Genomic DNA, 18,577 nt, shown 5'->3' with positions numbered 1-18,577 from the left:
CAATAAAAGAGTTTCAGTTTACATCCTACTATTATCTAAGAAACAAAACAAAACAAAAAAAAAAACTGAAAAAGTAAACAGCATGAAAGCTAGAGTTTCTAAACAAATTTCCTACTTAAGAGTTTGCTGGTAAAAAACATCTAAAAAGCACACCATGTCCTGTTGCGCAGACAGGTTTGTTGTTGCCAGTCTATTCCCATCTCCTCTTTCTGCTAGTGCTGATTGGTACGCCTGAAAAGGTCCTTGTTTAGAACCGGAAGCAAATCTGCTGCGATCTTACAGGCTTGCAGGTCCTACGATTCCAATTTCAACCCTTCATTTATTACAGTATGGAAGTCTTAAAAAGATATAATTTTTATACACGAATCTCAAAATATATAAACGGTTGATGTTAGTCTGCTCAGCCACATGCATTGGTATTGCGCCATCGATTGATGTACCAGTGGTACCAATTTTCCATGATATGTGGTTGTGTGAGTGACCTATTTACACGCCTTATGGAGATGCTTTCTGGTGCTTCCGATCTTTCTATATTTTGCTGTGTGTATAATTTCATGCAACACGTGTTTTCTGCAATCTCCAGGTTCCCACTTCCCTGTGATTCGGCCTACAGGCTGCACCGCTGCAGTTGTTGTCGTTGTTTTTTTTTTTTTTCCGAATTTCTTATTTTTAATATTTTAAAGTAATTAAATTTAGAAATTAGGTATGTGTTTCTCGAGCGAACTTTCCGGATGGATTATAATAATAAATCAGTTTCTTATAAAAAATTATGTCTATTAAAGTTTAAATTTTAATTTGTATTTTTTTTTACCTGTAAATTATTTTTTAATTCAAATAAATTAGTCGTCACCAAATTAATACATAATCTTAAAAAAGAAAATATACTTTTATTTCTATTTTGATCGGTCATATACTTTGCTATGATTTAGCTTGCTTGATATTTTTATTTTATTTTTTATTTTTATTGTGTAAAAATAATATCGAATAAATATTGTGTAAAAATAATATGTATTTTTTAATTTTTATGGGGGGAGACATGTCATGCAGATTTCAAAATCATTCCTGTTAATTTTAAATTGAAGTTTAGGCAGACTGAGCCATTAATGCACATTAAGGGCAGGTTCGGATTTTACTGTTCACGTAGGAAAAAAAATTCACTCAGGCTGAATTTTTTTTTTCCCACGTGAACAGTAAAATTTAGTTAAAAATTTTTGCAAACTCATTCCTATTCCTATTCCCGTCCATCTGCCGAACACGTCCTAAATTATCAAACATGGGATTCCATAGAACAAAAGCTTACAGCCAAATTTTTTTTTTGTTCAGCATCAGAATACCAGGCAATACTAATTAATAGTTTAATACAATAAAATCTAAGAAAAAAATAGAAAAATAATAATTTATTTGTTAATTAATTAGGTCCCCAGCAGATGAGGTGATAAGCGGTATTCAGTTTCTCCTCAGACCTTCCTCTGAGCTTGTTACCGCCATTAGCGCCACTTTCTTTCTCTCTAACAAGAGCAGAGTTGGAAGAAACAACAGCCATGGCCTGATCCTTGACAGACAGAGAACCAAGTCCATTGGATGCGTGCCGGTAGATGGAGCGCATGGCGTAGTTCCATCGGCACAGTCCCGCTTGGTCCTTGAGTGTCTCCACTGCTCCGATACTCGTTGCAACCAGCATTGATGCTTTTTTTGTTGTGGCGGCACTGCTCATCTGATAGATTTTTCTTGTAATTCAATTTCTTGTTGTTAGATTGCCTGTGAAATGGATCACTAGAATCTGCGGTCTTTGATGGGAGGAGGAAGAAAGGGGATTTGGATTTATAGAGAGCAAGAAAAGCGGAGGATGAAAGGGGAAGTATTCACTTCTTTAGTAAACAGGTGAAGAAAACAATGGGAGACCAGTGGGCAGTTTTTGAGTCAAGATCATCTAAAGTAACACAAAATTTAGAGTTCGATGAGATTTCTGGTCAATCCGGAGGAAAAATGTATGGGCTTCTTCGAATATTCGTGTAGATTCTGATTCAACAATCCGGATTAAACTCAAACTTTGAGTTACTTTTGATACGAATTCTTAGTTTTTCCTGGGACTGGGATCACTCTAGAGTCTGAATGCGTATCCTCTGCGTTAACTCAAAAAGGAATCTTTTGAGTTAATGTCAACCGTTTGATTTTAAATGGAGTCAATCCGGTCTCTGCTTATAATATAAGAGTCGCTTTAATATTAGTGCGGATTTAGTCTGCACGAATCTTAAAACATATTGGATAGTTAAGATTCATTAATTCAAAATATTCCCTTTTGAGTAAGTGCAGAGGATACGAATTGCTAGAGTCTAGGGTTGTTCAACTGAACCGAAAATTTTTGGTTTAAATGGTTCGGTTTTTCGGTTTAAATGGATCGGTTTGGTTGAATTTTTGAATTATTTTGGTTTAAATGGTCCGGTTCGGTTTAGAATTTTCAAAACTGACTAAACTGAATCGACCAAATTATATTAGTTCAAGTATGATTTATATTTTGTTTGGTTCAATTATTACTTTCTTTCTTTCATTTTAGTTTAAATATTTTAGAACATCTACATATTTTGTATGAAATTGAACAACTTATGTATGAACTTGTTTAATTTTCATTAATAATGGTACCAATATGTTTACTTCGGTTTGTTCAGTTCGGTTCTTAATCGGTTTATAAGTTTAATCAGTTTAGTTCGGTTTTATTTTTTAAAATCGAAAAAAAATTTAGTTTGATTTTTTTAGTTCGGTTTCAACCGAACTGGCCGTTTGAACACCCCTAGATCTTTCTGTTTTTTATTTTATTTTTTAATGTTATTTTCTACAGTAACCCTTAAATCATTATATATTTAGATGTATACCCATCTTAACTTATTGATTTAGATACTTCCACTCAAAATTTAAAACTAATTATTTCTCCATTCAAATTTACTTATTTTATTAAGAGGAGGATTCAAATGTCAAATGTCTTTATTTTTGTGTCTCCGCAATTTTTCATTTTTTAAATGTTAATAACTTAAAATTTAAAACTCAAATAGAAAAAGAAAATCATTATATTTGATTTATATCAATTTTTCTATGCATATATAAAATATTTTAACTTTGTTTTGATTGACACCAAGAGCTTGTAAAATTACATTTATATGAATAAATTTTGGACTTTGATTTTTTAACTTATTGCTTTAGATAAAAATAAAATTGTAAAGTGATAATTGTTTTATGTGCATATGAAAAAAATAATAGATTACATATAACGGTTTTATTTTAATATTTGAGTTCTAAAATTTTAAATTATTAACTTTTAAGAAATAAAGGAACGATGGAGACAAAAAAATAGAGACATTTGAACCAACCTCTTTTATAAAGATTCATTTCTAAATTTAATCACTTAAAATAAAAATTAATATTAATAAAAAAAATTGAAATTTACGTATTGCTACATAAATTCTTCTTGTGTCCATCATTTATAACTTTTTGTCTAAGAATTAGAAACAATGAAAATAATCAAAACCATGTTAAGAGCCATTTGTTTGGCGTCCGATGGAATTGTTGAGTAATTGCACTTTTGTCATCTCATGAAACACAAATTCTTCTATGACTAGTTATTTAGTCCTAGTTGCAATTCAAGTTTGTAATAATGGAGACATCTTTGTTTTTTTGGAAAGCCTCGCATGCAGTAGCTGCCAAGTGATATATTAATTAACAAAAACAAGTTATTTAGGCGTAGTTGCAAAACTAGTGTACGTATTATCAAGGGCGGAATCAGGATTTAAATTTGGAGGGCCGAAATTTTTTCGGAATTGCCAATCGGTATGCATCTGTAAAAAAAACCATATGAAAATAACCATTTCAGTAAGCAACTTTCGATTTTATGGGAGATGCCTGACCCACCCTTGCACCCCCCAGTTCCGCCCTTGCATATTACGTAAGCATGTACTTGGAATATTCAACCATGATACCAAAATTAAGATTTGCAAAAAAAAAATTATATTTTTCAGTAATAGTAAGTGCAAAATTTGTAATATATATATATAATTTTTTTGGCGAACGGCCCGTAGGAAATTTATTTAAATTATTAATTGTACAAAAGACAAGGCAATGGCCCAAGGGTTTCTTAAGAAATTACAAAAGAAAGTAAGAGATCTACTAGAATTTTTGAAACCTTTGCTTTATTCTTCCCCATTATTATTTCATTGATGTAATGTAGGGCTGGCAAAAAAATTCGAGGTTCGTGATTTAATTCGGGTTTGATTCGGGTTTGATTTGAGTTTAATTTGATTCGAAATGGGTTCGAATTGAAACGAACCAAACCAGGTTCGGTTCGGAATTAATTCAAACCAAACTCAAACCTAGCCTGGTTCGATCGAAATAGGTTCGTGATTTTTTTGTGGTTCGAATCTCATAAAATCACCGGCCATCCATTTATCTGATGAAATTAAAATCCAAGATAGAGAGTCATAATTTAACTTAGCCGACACTCCCTCGCTCTCAAATCTCAATAACCTAGTTCTCTCTCCACCTCTCCCTAACTCACTCTCCCTCTAGCTCTAAAATCTAGCTGACACTCTCGGCGACTGGCTGTCTCTCCGGCCTCGATGACTGTCTCTCCTCTCTCTTCGGTCGTCTCTTATAGTTCATACCAGGAAAGTCATATCTGGTGTATTTTTTCATGAACAACTTTTCAACTTAAAAACACTTATTTCATAGTTCATACCGGTAAAAGGAAGCCATGTGAATTTTGTCTCGCGAGAAAAAATTAATGTATAAACTACCGGTATAACTAGGGCTGCTAAAAATAATTTAGTTCGTGATTCGGTTCGGGTTCGATTCGAAAAATGTGTAGTTCGCAATTAATTCGATTCGAAATGGGTTCGGTTCAAAATGAATCAAACCAGGTTCGGTTCGAAATTAATTCAAACCAAACTCAAACCTAAGGTAAGTTCGGTTCGGTTCGGTTCGTTGCCACCCCTAATGTAATGTCAGTTGCTATGATTAAAATAAAACAAACACAACTGAATTACCTGGGGTGGGGAACTTGTGTGCTAAATCTAAGCTAATTTGTCGCACTAGAAACAAACCGTCCAAAAATACTTCACTCCCAAAAAATAATATATATATATTACCAAGGTTAGAATTGGAGCAAAAAAATTGATAGAGCTTAATTGACTTCTCTTCATGTGCAAGTATGCAACACTAGTGATATATTTTGTCAGAGTAGAACTAAGATAATCTTAATTTCATCAATTTTTTTTGTGAATTCAACTCTACAATTCATTGAATTCGCTTTAAATGACAAATTCAAATTGTTAAAATCTTTCTACCTTACGAATGATGCATCTACATGCAAAAAAAAAAATTAAATTTAAAATTAATTTTGTATAGAGTCAAGTGGTCAAAAGACGTCCAAAAATATAAATGCATTAAAATTAAATTATAAACCTTCTAATTATAACCGCTTGACTTTTATACTAAATTAATTTGAAATTTTAAGATTTTCACATGTAAATACATCACTCATAAGGTAGAATAATTTTAATAATTTAAATTCGTTATTTGAAACCAATCTAATAAATTTTAAAATTGAGTTCACAAAATAACTTGATAAACCTAGGAACACTCCAATTCTACCCATATTTTGTCTATATTGATTTTATTATTAATGTATTGTATGAAGCGAAACCAACTCTGTGGATATTTTACCCCTCGATTTGTCTAATTAGCTGCGTGCTCGCCGCTTCATTTTATTAAACTAGCGGCACTCCGCATGCCTTCCCCAGTAAAGAAAATGTGGCCAGACACCACCGTATTGTCGTGTATGAATAGAGTAGTTGTATATGATTTTAATAATTTAAATTTGTTATTTGAATTCCAAATAATGTAAAATTTGGTCTCCAATCACATATTGAGCAGTTCGAATTGATCATTTGAATTTTTAAAATAAAAATATAATATCATGAAACATAAACTCATTTTACTTCATGACTCACTGTAGACTATCTCTAGTATATAATATGTTGGTGTATGGTCGCATTTTTTTGTACTATTTCTGACATCTTTTGAGCATGTATTTTATATAAATAATTACAGTGTAATTTATATTCAATAAGTTATTAGGCTGGAGAATCCAATTGCTTGATTTGAGATAGACACCACAAAAGTTTGTAGCGGATCGGATTCGTCTCAGACCAACGTTTATAATTATTTTAAAATGTGGGGCCGGTTCGATTCGTTGAACTTTAAGTATACAGAATACTTTTTATCAAATAAATATCATACATTATAGAGTTAGGCTAATATGACATTGGTGTTATTTGAAATTAAATAACACCAACTTTTAAATTCTTAGATCTGCCTTGAGATTTGTAATATCCGTTTTTACTGTTCAAGCACTTTATTTTGTACGAATCTCAAGGCAGATCTAAGGATTTAAAAGTTGGTGTTATTTAATTTCAAATAACACCAATGTCATAGTAGCCTAGCCCTACATTATACTATATATATAATTGAGAGGGGTTTTGTAGTTCCATGTATACACTATGAGCAAGATTATGGTGCGGTGCAGTACGCATATTAATTCATACCACGGATCAATATATTTATTTTTAAAATCTAAACAATTCAAATGATCTTCAGATAAAAATATTCGTGTAAATCAAATTTTATATTTTTATGAATATCTTTGTAACTTTTTAAATAGATAAAAAAAATCACTTGATATGAAGGTTCTAGATCATTCATAAGTACTTAAGTAGTGATTTTCGACCTGTATAATAAAGTAATTAAAAATTCTTAAAACATGTAAAATATAATTTACAATTAAATTTTCATTTGGAGATCATGTAATACAGACTAATGCGCGTTATCCATATATAATACCGTAGCCTCACTCTTGGGTACGTTTGGATGACAAAGGAATAGCGCTAACTCAGAAATAGCTGCTATTCTTGGCGAGCTATTCTCAACTGTTCAGCACGTTTGGATGAAAAAAAACATTATTCTCAACAAAGGAATAGCTCGAGTTAGTTGCTATTCTGCTATTTCTATGAAATGTTGAGTTAGCAGCTATTTCGAACCCAGAAATATCTGCTACTTCGAATCTAAAAATAACTGCTATTCCGAGCTATTCCTTGATTCATCCAAATGCATACTAAAGAATTGGTAAAATTGATTACTTGAACAGTGCTTAGTTGGATAATCTGTGTCAAATGCTTTACACATACGTGTTTCGAATCAGGAGAGATGGGATCAAATAAGAAACTAAGAAGTGACGAAGTTCGCAGCACAACTGCACAAGAGTCTATGCAGAAACTCTGTACACAATAGACAGGATTAGAGAAAGAAATTTACCACACCGTGTTTAATCACGTCACGTGTGTTGATTATATGACGTAATTTGTGTGTTGCGTGACGTGACTGCATTCGAGTAAAAATTGCATGTCACGTCGCATCATGTTACATGGTCACATAACGTCACGTCACGATATGAAACATAGAGCATTATGTTTTTTCTAGTTAATTTTCAAGTTTTTTTGATACACATAGAGTATCTAGTTTTTTTTTTTTTAATGTAGATTGAGTCCAATAAATGTTTAGTCTAAATTAATGTAGGTTCAATCTAATTCATATAGTACTGATTTTTATTTTCTTTAGTTTAGTTCAATAAATATTTATAATTTGAATTTTAAAGTAATATCAGATATCCATCCATCTTTCTTTAAAAAAAACTTTGTAATATTATTCAATTATTTTAGAATTTTTAATATTTTTTAATATATATTTTTTTTCTAAATTTTCAACAATTTAAATTAAAATTTTAAAAAAAAGTTTGACTTGACTAATTTTCATCACATTATGTCACGTTACATGTAGTCTCGTCACGTATGGTCATGTCACGCGTGATCACAACGTGACAACACGTGACATTACCATTTGCATGATGTGACTGTCCGCTATTATTTTCGTCACTTCACGTCAAGTCATGTGAAAAAAAAATTTGATCATGTCACATCACGTGACCAAATTATGACATATTTGTCACGTCACGTCATGATGTGTCATATATTTTCTTTCTCATTGCATTAATTATTGCAAAGAGAGGTGAATTACCATCGTGTAACACAAACATTACTAACATCAGTGTAGCGAGTACATTAATGAGATATAGTGGGTTAAAAAAGGTTTTGTTCATGTCCAAAGTAGGGCTGCACAAAAAATTTGTAGTACGTGATTCGATTCGAGTTTGATTCGAAAAAGTTCATAAAAAATGCGATTGGAAATAGTTCGAAATAAATTAAAATCAAATTTAAACTGGACCTGGTTCGCGAACTATTCTAGTTCGAATCTCAAAGAAACATGAACTGTTGATTTCCGCTGATGACTTAAAAGTTAAAATATAAGGCCGCCCAATTATAAGTCATAACTCGTAAGTTGTAATCCTCACTCTCAGTTCTAAAACCCTAGACGACTTTCACCTCTCGCTTCCGGCGACTACGATCACTCTTCCTTGTCGTACAAAAGTTCGTAAAAGATTCGAAATTGAGTTCGTAAAAAATTTGATTCGAAATTAATTCAAACCAAACTTAGTTCGAAATTAATTCAAATTAAACTCAAACTGTAGTAAGTTCGATTCGTTTGTAGCCCTAGTCCAAAGTATTTGCACGCGGCCCACATGCACTTGCCACGTTGGCACACAGAGGTTTTGGATGAATCAGCGCTTGACAATTGGATCTTTTTTTGTTATTATTTTTATGCCTTAGGTTTTTGGAAGCAGCTCGGGGATTTTTCCTAAAAAACAATCATCAAACAATTAAAATTTTGAAAACCAACTTGATTACAGTTTTTTTTTTTTTTTTTTTTTTAAATTGAAGATGAAATTCAGTATTGAGTTTGAATCCAATTTGGCCTTCAAATCGAAGAGAATACCAAATTATAATCAAGTTGGTTCTAAATTTTTGATCGTTTTTAAAAAAAAAAATTCAAGCTAGGGGGATCTTTTTGTCAGAGACCAATTGCATTTGAAATAAAGATTCAATTCATGGAAGACATCAGTTAAGATCGATATTCCTAATTAATATTAGGAAGTATTTTAATCTCGGCAACTATATATAAATTCCTGCACCAGTAAAAGTATAACTAAGGTGTTTTCAAGCTGATAAAGTTCTTTTATGAGTTTAATATTCAAATTTATCAAATTAATTTCAAATAATGAATCTAAATTATTGAAAGCGGTCTACTTTCACAAGTGATGCATTTATATGTAAAATATATAAATTTTGAAATTTAATTAATAAAAAGTCAAATGATAAAAAAATTTATAAGTTAATTTTAATGTGTTTGTTTTTCATTATTTTTTTACTGCTTGAGTTTATATTAAATTAATTCAAAATTTTATAAGATTGCACGAAAACATATTATTTGTAAAGTAAATTGGTTTTCAACAATTTGAATTTGTCGTTTGAAGTCAGTCTAATTAGTTTTAAAATTTTGTTTGTTAAAACTCAGTAAGCTCAAGAACACTAAATCCATCTCAAAGTGTAGACTCCAATGCTAATTGCACTAATTAAAATTACATCTTTTTTTATTAAAAAGAATTCAAAGATTGACTTACTGCAAATCATGAGTCTTATGGATTTTTATTTAGAGCAAATCGACGATCAAACAAGATTACATAGCCACATGTTATATACGGCCATGATTTTTAATTTTTAATTTTTAATTATGTATCTTGAAATTAAAATGAATTTTCAATACAAATATATATTATACAGTTCAGTCGCTCACAAAATTGTAAATGTATATTAGTTGTTAGAATTTTATTGTATAGTTGTGATGGTTTGAATTCAACTTACTATTTCAGCCTCTCAAATTTTTATTTTTTAATTTTGTCCCTGTTTCTGCTTTTTTTTTTCTTTTTTTAATAAAAATGTTCATAGATTATCACTAAGTTCACAGTTTAGATTATAAAATAATAAATTGTATTGGTAGTAGCATGCATACATAGAAAATATAAAAACGAGCATGTGCTCAGATTGCATACCAGAACACCTACCAGTTTTCATCAACACAAATATACCATTAATAGCTATACCTCCTAGTACAAATATACTACAGATAGACCTTCCTGTTCGCTGAAAATTCGGCCATTTTTTTTAATACCCAAAAATAAAAAGAAAATTTTAAAAATATCATCCGATTTTTTTTTTTTATAAATGCCCCGACCGCCTGGGCCTGGGGCGGCCCAAAACACACAACGGACCGCCTGGGCCTAGGGCGGCCCAAAACACCCAACGGACCGCCCGGTCAGTACCCCAAACAGACCGCCCGTCCCACGAGCAGTCTGCTAGCCATCAAAAACCCCAGCCGACCCCTTCCCTTCTCTGTCTCGCTCTCTCCTTTCTTTCCCTCTCTGTCCCGTTCTCTCCTCACTCCGCCTCAACGAAAAAAAAAGCAAACAACAATGACTCCACCAGATCCGCCCCTACCACTGCCGGTGCTCCACCAAGGCCGCCACTGCTCTGCCCTCTCCACTCCCTCGCCCTCTCTCTCTACCTTGCCGATGCTCCGCCCTCACCTTCAGCACCGCGGCTTTGCGCCTCTCACCCTCTACCTCGCTGCCACTCCTCTCTCTCGAGTAAGTTTTCGATTCGAATCAATTGAATGCTATTAAGTTGTGTAATTGTTGAATTTGAATCGATTCGAATTGATTTGATTCGATTGAATGTGATTGAATGCGATTAAATGTGATTGTGAGTGATTGTGATTGCGGTTATGAGTGTGATTTAATTAATACTTGTAATTAAAAAATGTTAGGGTTTTTGAAAAAAAAATGTTACGATTGTGATTGTTTTAGGATTAATGTTAGGATTGTGATTGTTTTAGGATTTTTGAGCAAAAAAAATGTTAGGATTAATGATTGGTTTAGGTTTAGAGTTTTTGAACAAAAAAAATGTTATTTGGCAATTGATTATAATTAAAATTCATGTGTTAGGACTATTGGTTAGGATATATATTTTCTAAGTGTGGTGAGATGAATGGGTGAGATTATTTTTTTAGGGACATGGTTTAACAAAAATGCATATTTTTTTTGCAAATTATATGTATATATGTATTCAATTGTTGGATTTAGGGTTTAATTGTGAATTTGGTGATATGGTTGAATTCAATTAGTTGTTTAATTCGATTAGTTCAATTTGGTGATATTATTGAATTGTGAATTGTTGAATTCAATTAGAGTATTTTCGAATTGGTCGAATTGGTTGAATTGCTCGAATTGGATGCTTTAACGAATTGCTTGAATGTGATATGGTTTATTGAATTGTTTGAATGTGATATGGTTTATCGAATTGCTTGAATGTGATATGCTTTGTCGAATTGCGGATTATGGTAAAATTGGTTGAATTGCTCGAATTGTATGCATATTTAGGATTAAGGTGTATGGTAAAATTGTTTGAATTACTTGAATGTGATATGGTTCAATTTAGGGTTTATGGTTGTGATTTGCTTAAAAATTTAGGATTTATGGTCAATTGTTTGAATTGTTTAAAAATTTAGACTTAGGGTGTATGGTTTAAAAAATATGCATATTTTTTCTTGCAAATTATTTTTATGATGTCGAGGATACGAAGAAAAGTTTCGGTGATGTTGAGGGTGTTTTGAAGATATTTTGAAGTTATTTTTTATTTTAGTAAATAGTTAAAAAGAATCTAAAAAAAAAAAAACCTGTTGCAATCGCTAAATAAATCACCTCTCTCAAACAGTAAAATCGCAGACCAGATAGAATGGTTGGAGTGGACGGAAGAGAGAAAAAAGGGGTTAAATAGGCACTTATAGCGGACCGCCTGTGGGGGGGGGGGGGGGGGGGGGGGGCGGTCTGCTATGCATTGTGGCTCGCCTGTGATAGGGGCGGTCGGCTCTGGAAGTGGCCCGCCTCTGTACCCAACAGGCCGGTTGGTTTTTGGACCGCCCCAGGCCCAGGCGGTCTGGGTTATTTTTAAAATTTTCTTTTTTTTGGGGTATTAAAAAAATGGCCGCTGAAAATTGTTGTTGTCTTCTTTTTGTTATTTATTTATTTATTTTTGGTTTCACAGGCATCAAAGATATAGGTTTCTTTCCTTGGGTTCGGATCCCCTAAAGTAATCCAATCTTTGGATTTTCGATCGGATCGGACGGTCCCGATTGAAAACTCAAAGATTGAGTTACTTCACTAGATCCGAACTCCCTTTCCTTCGACAGCCTACATGAGGTTGCGTAACCTTGTTTGGATGGAGAGTAGAGGAAAGAAGGGGAAATGAATAATAGAAGGGAATGGAATAGAATAGAAAGAAAGATGGATATATTTAATATTTTCATATTTGGATGATTAATGAGAAAAATAAATTTAATTTTTTTTCTCATCTTATTTTTCGTTTGATTAATTTAAATTTAGAAAGCTAATGAAAAATTCAGTAGTTAATTTAAGTTTGTGACAAAAATATTTATATGATAATTATATAGTCAAGATATATAATTTGATATTTGTATCATTTTCTTTGAAAATATTTGCTACAAAAAAAAATTCCCATCCATTACACTCAAATCAGAAAAAAAAAATGATTATATTAATTAGAATAATGCAAGATTAAATATTTCATCTCATATACCCTCTGACATAGTTTTATCAACTAAACACAATTCGACAAACTATTTTTTTTTTTCTTTCCATTCCCTTTCGTCCCTCTACTCTCTATCCAAACAAGGTGTAAGTTGCTTGTTTAGACAAAACAAAATAAAAAAGTACATATAGACCTCTAAATGACACGTCAAAATCGCAGTCGCTTGATAGTCAAAAGCATTTGTTTTTTAAATAGCAATTGACAACGAAATTCGACCAGAAAACCATCTTTCTCTAGAAGATAATACAATTTTCTCAGTGAGAACCAATAAAATTTAATTATTTGCACAGACTTATAAATTTTGTATGATTATTTTCGTCCGAGGTCATTAGTAGTTCTTTGAGAAATTATTTTGGTGGAAGTTAGCCCCTGAGTTTTAAAGATATTTTATGATTTTTTATTTTTTGTAAATACAGTTTCAGCACAGGAATTTTTATGGTTTTTATTTTAACGAGAGTTAAGATTTTTAAATTTCAATATTCACAAAAAAAGGTTTCAGCAGATTTCAAACTTATAACCTCCTTTTATTTATAAAAATGGGAGTTAAGATTTTTTGTGAATATTTATAAATTTAAGAACCAATATTTAATTTAGTAGTTAAGATTTTTTTTGAGAAATTATCTTAGCTACTAAATAAAATATTAGTTCTCAATATTTGCAAAATTTGTTACATAGTTTGGGATAAATTTAAGTTGTTCACTATAAAATGAGCGAATCCTAAATGATTTCTTGCAACTAATTAACCTTAAAATAAGACAATTGAACTATTATGTGGTCAGAAATAATCTTAATTTCCGATCTTAAATTGAGCCCACACATATCTGTTTGTTTGCTTCAATGTTCAGAGCATTCATCGGTTTAGTATAATTTTAACCAGTACAGACTACAGAGGAGTTTAACCCGTGTACGTAAGAGAATCTTTCGGCTCCCTTTGGCGAAGATGTTACTGTCTGTTTATAAATTATTATCTTTATCTATTAAATATTGGAATCGACTAACTGTTTAATTTCCTTCATTCACCCTCCAATTAATAGATGTTACTGTCTGTTTATAAATTATTATCTTTATCTATTAAATATTGGAATCGACTAATGTTCAATTTCCTTCATTCATCCTCCAATTAATAATTACTTGTGGGGACCACTCATTAATTGGACATCATTAATTACTTAGAAAACCACCTAATATTTCATAGATTTTACAACTGATACACACAAATATGGATACATATGTGCACAAGTGTTAATATATAATATATAAAATATTCATATCTAATATATCAAGTATTTCAAAAAAAAAAAAAAATGGATACATCATACACTCATTTTTTACACGTTTTTAGATGTGAGTTTTTTTTCTTCATTCAATCTCGCCAATATTTCTAACGATCTGTGAAAATTTTTGCAAATCTAAAACCATGAACGTCTTCTATGCAATTTTCTCTTTCAAATGAGATCTATGATGACATACTTTCGGATTGTCTGTCGTACAAGTATTCATACCTCATCATGCAAATATTCATCATCGTCGTGAATATCTTGCAGTGTAAGTATTTATAACGTGTCGAGCAAGTATTCATACCTCGCCATGCAAGTATTTATACCTCGTAATGCAAGTGTAAATAATTCATGTCTGAAATGTTTGTACCTAACGTATTTTATCAAAAAAAATTTCCATATGGCATTGGATGACGTCTGAAAATATTAATATTAACTATTGCAGGTATTTATACATCGTCATGCAAGTGTAAATAGTTCATATGTCAAGTGTTAGTAACTAACAGAGATATGAAATTTTTATTTTTATTTCCATATGGTACGGAATGATGTATGAAAGTATTAATTTTAAATATTGCAAGTATTCATACTTTGTCATGCAAATGTTAATAGTTTATGTATCAAGCGTTTTATCTAAAAGATTTTATCAATAATTTTTTTTCTTATGGCATCAAATGACGTTTAAAAGTACTAATATTAAGTATTCATACCTCATATTATAAGTGTAAATAGTTCATACATCAAGTATATGTATCTAACAAATTCTATTAATTTTTTTTTCCATATAGCACTGGATGATATATGAAAGTATTAATATAAAGTATTGCAAGTATTTATATCAAGTATTGTAAGTATTCATACCTCGTAATGTAAGTACTTGTACTTATAACTGAAGTATGAATTGTTACGTTGAAAAATATCTTAATTTAATATTTCTCACAAATTACTCTGTTTTGTGCTTAATTCTATTAATACGTAATATGGAAAGTATTCAGACCTATGCATTTATGTACTAATATTTACGTTGTAGACTATGTTGCATGAATACGAGTACAAATATCGTATCAGATAAGATACGGATACGACGATACGGTAATTTTAAAAAATATAGAATACAATATAGCTATTATATATATATATATTATTTTTTATTATTTTAATTATATTATTAATTCAACACAACGATGCAAACAAAAATTGTTAAAGTTTGATGATTTTGCTATGCTGCCTGTCACATTTTTTTTAAAGAAAGGCCAAAAACCCACCTATATTAAAATCACCAGTAAGTATTCATATTAAAATCGCTACCAAGTGATTAGTCATAAATAATCAAGAACAGTCGGCTATACAGAAATAACCGGCTGATTAGTCAGAAAAATTCATAATGGTTTGGTGACCGCCAACGATTAATCGCCAGATTAATCGGCCTAAATGGATGTATTTTACAACACTAATCACAATATGTGAAAAATGATACATACGAAAAAATTATTAAAAGCAAATCCGGATCAACTCAGAACTTTAGATCTAACAGTCGGGCCATGAGAAAGTAAGTAATCAAGGTAGTTGAATATGGATCAATTTCAACACTTGAATACGAACCAAATCTCTTCTCCGTAATCTCTCTCCATTGATTTTTTTGGTCATTTTTTGCTTTTATAATCGAATTAGATTGGGACAATACGCGGAGTGTTGTTGGGTATAAAAAAGCAAGAAGATTCGAGAGTAATTAATCAAGGCATATTAGATCATTGGATAAAGACGACATGGGGATGCGATAATCGATGAAGTTTGAAGCGCACAACTTGATTTCTCTTTCTTTTTCAAGCTTGATCATTTGGATAGATAGAGACAAAATTGGAAGTTAGGAAATTTTAAAAAATTGAAAAGATTAGAGATGGGAGATAGACCGTTAGTACTGGGGGATATTTGGGGGATTGAAGGTGGGAGAAATAAATCTTTATCCTTAATTAGCTTTGTTGGTATCCTACTCTAATTAATTAGATTAACAAATAATAAATAATTATCGAATAAACTAATAACTTATAGAATATAATTCAAATATATGACAAATAAATAAATATATTAAACACATAATGTACGTAATATTAAAAATTATAATTATTGATATATTTATTTTACAAATATGAATTATTAATTTAATAAAATAATATAAAGTATTGTATAAATTAATTTTATCATAAATTACTCATTAAAAAACTATATAAATGTTGTATAAATCAATTTTGACCAAATTACTAAATAAAAATATAAAAAATGTTGTATAAATTAATGTCATCACTATAATAAAAATAATATAGTCGCATGTCATTAACCTATTAGGGTAACTTATTCGAAATATCTTCTATTTGTATCTTTATCAGATATGTTAATGCAAAAAAAAAAAAAAAATTCTTAACTAGTTAAACTAATAAAAAAGTTTCTCTTATTCACATGTGTCTGAGTACGATACTAGGAATAGATAGGTAAAAATATTTTGTTGACAAACCTACATAATTTCGTATTTTTGTAACCCAGCATGGACTCATTATTAATGAAATTGCTAAAATTACATATAAAATTTATTAATTTGTACTACTGTCATAATTTAGTCATTTAGAATATACCATAAAAAATAAACCTTAAATTATAATTTTTCAATTTATTATAGAATTTGGCTAGAATAACATCAGTGTTATTTCAGTCTATATAACACCAACTCCAAAACCTATCGAATCGACGTTAGACAGTGAATCCAAACCATTCAAACAAATCTACTTCATTAGTTGTGTGTTTACATGCAAAATTTATAATTTTTTGAATTTATTTAGTATCAAGTCAAGCGGTCAAATGTGTGAGTTTTTAAGTTAATTTTAATACATTTATTTTTCAACATTTTTATCACTTGATTTGGTACTAAAAAACTCGTAAATATAAAAAATTTGCATGTAAACACATTACTAATAAAGTAAATCGATTTGAATGGTTTATATTAGTCATTTGAAGTCTATTCAATCAATTTTGAAGTAAATGTCATATGACACCTGAACTGTTTATTATATCCAAGTAGCTTTGAACTCTCAGAGAAAAATAGACAGAGAGCGGAGTCACCTTCAAAGAATAATAGTTAATTGATTTTCATTTTTTTAAATAAAAAATATATTTATACTTTATTTTTTATAGTTTAGAGTAAAATATTATAAATAATGTAATATTTAACTCCATTCGCAATAAGAATTTTTTATATGATTGACACCTATAATTTGAAAGTCTGATTTCGCTCTTGAAAATAGATATCAAAAGTCCTAATTTTGGTTACGGATACTTGAAAAATCTTAATTATGGACTTAATAATTGAAAATAATTTTCCAGTTTCAGTCATCAGATTAATTAGATGAACAACTAAAAGGAAAAAAAAAATGAGATAATTCCCAAAGCGATTCAACTGAACCTAAAAATAATTGCAGCCAAGCAGTCTACTCTGCAGTCTGTACTACACACAATTTTTTCCTGCATAATTATATTTTAATTTGATTTACATATAATTTCTTGAATTTCTTGAATTTTTTTAACATATAATTATATTTTAATTTGATTTACACACGAATTTTTTTTTTAACAAATTTCTTGAATTTACCCTTGTATGATTGTATCTGACGCAATAAAATATCTATCCTAAGATGACATCAGCGTGTTGATTCGAGTCGTTCATTTTAGATTCTGGACATGAATAAATATCATATATTTAATGTAGATTCTATATAATAAGATATATTTGGCAGCAAAAACATGGGGTGCATTTGGAAAACGAAATGGAAAATGATAATAATAGATCAACAATATAAAAAAAAACAAATTTCGAGAATATTTTTCTTCTGAAGGAATGATTGGTATGTTGTTTTCCCATGAGATATTTATGAAGAAAAATATAACTTTTGTGAAAAAGCTTTCTTAATTATCTTATTCTATAGAATTTTCTAAATATATATTTGAGTTTCTACAGTAACTTCGGAGATGTATTTTGTAAAGCGTAATCAATATTCACTTAAATTCTAATTTTATCGTCAAAACCATTCAATTATTTAATATTCACACAGAGAAAATTATCTTTGTCACTGTAGCAAAAACTAATATCAAATAATATTAAAATTGACATAAATTTTCGTCAAATTCAATACAAGAAGACTAATTAATTACTGGATACACATATAGTGATATGTAGCAAAAACTATTCTCAAATAATATTAAAATTGACATAACTTTTCGTCAAATTCAATACAAGAAGACTAATTAATTACTGAATACAGTGATATGTAGCAAAAATTATTCTCAAATAATATTAAAATTGACATAAATTTTCGTCAAATTCAAAACAAGAAGAATAATTAATTACTGGATACACATATAGTGATATGTAGCAAAAAATATTCTCAAATAATATTAAAATTGACATAAATTTTCGTCAAATTCAAAACAAAATGACTAATTAATTACTGATACACATGTAGTGTGCTAAACACGAAGTAATTGAAACAACAAATAATAATAAAATATCAACCAGGTCAAAAATACCGACTTGTGGCTGCTAACATACCTCCCACACTTACACCTAGGTTGGCCTCAAACCATGGATCTCCAATC

Source organism: Carex rostrata, chromosome 11 (assembly GCF_964058835.1).
Source record: "Carex rostrata chromosome 11, lpCarRost1.2, whole genome shotgun sequence".
Lineage (NCBI taxonomy): Eukaryota > Viridiplantae > Streptophyta > Magnoliopsida > Poales > Cyperaceae > Carex > Carex rostrata.
Note: the sequence above shows the minus strand (reverse complement) of the source record.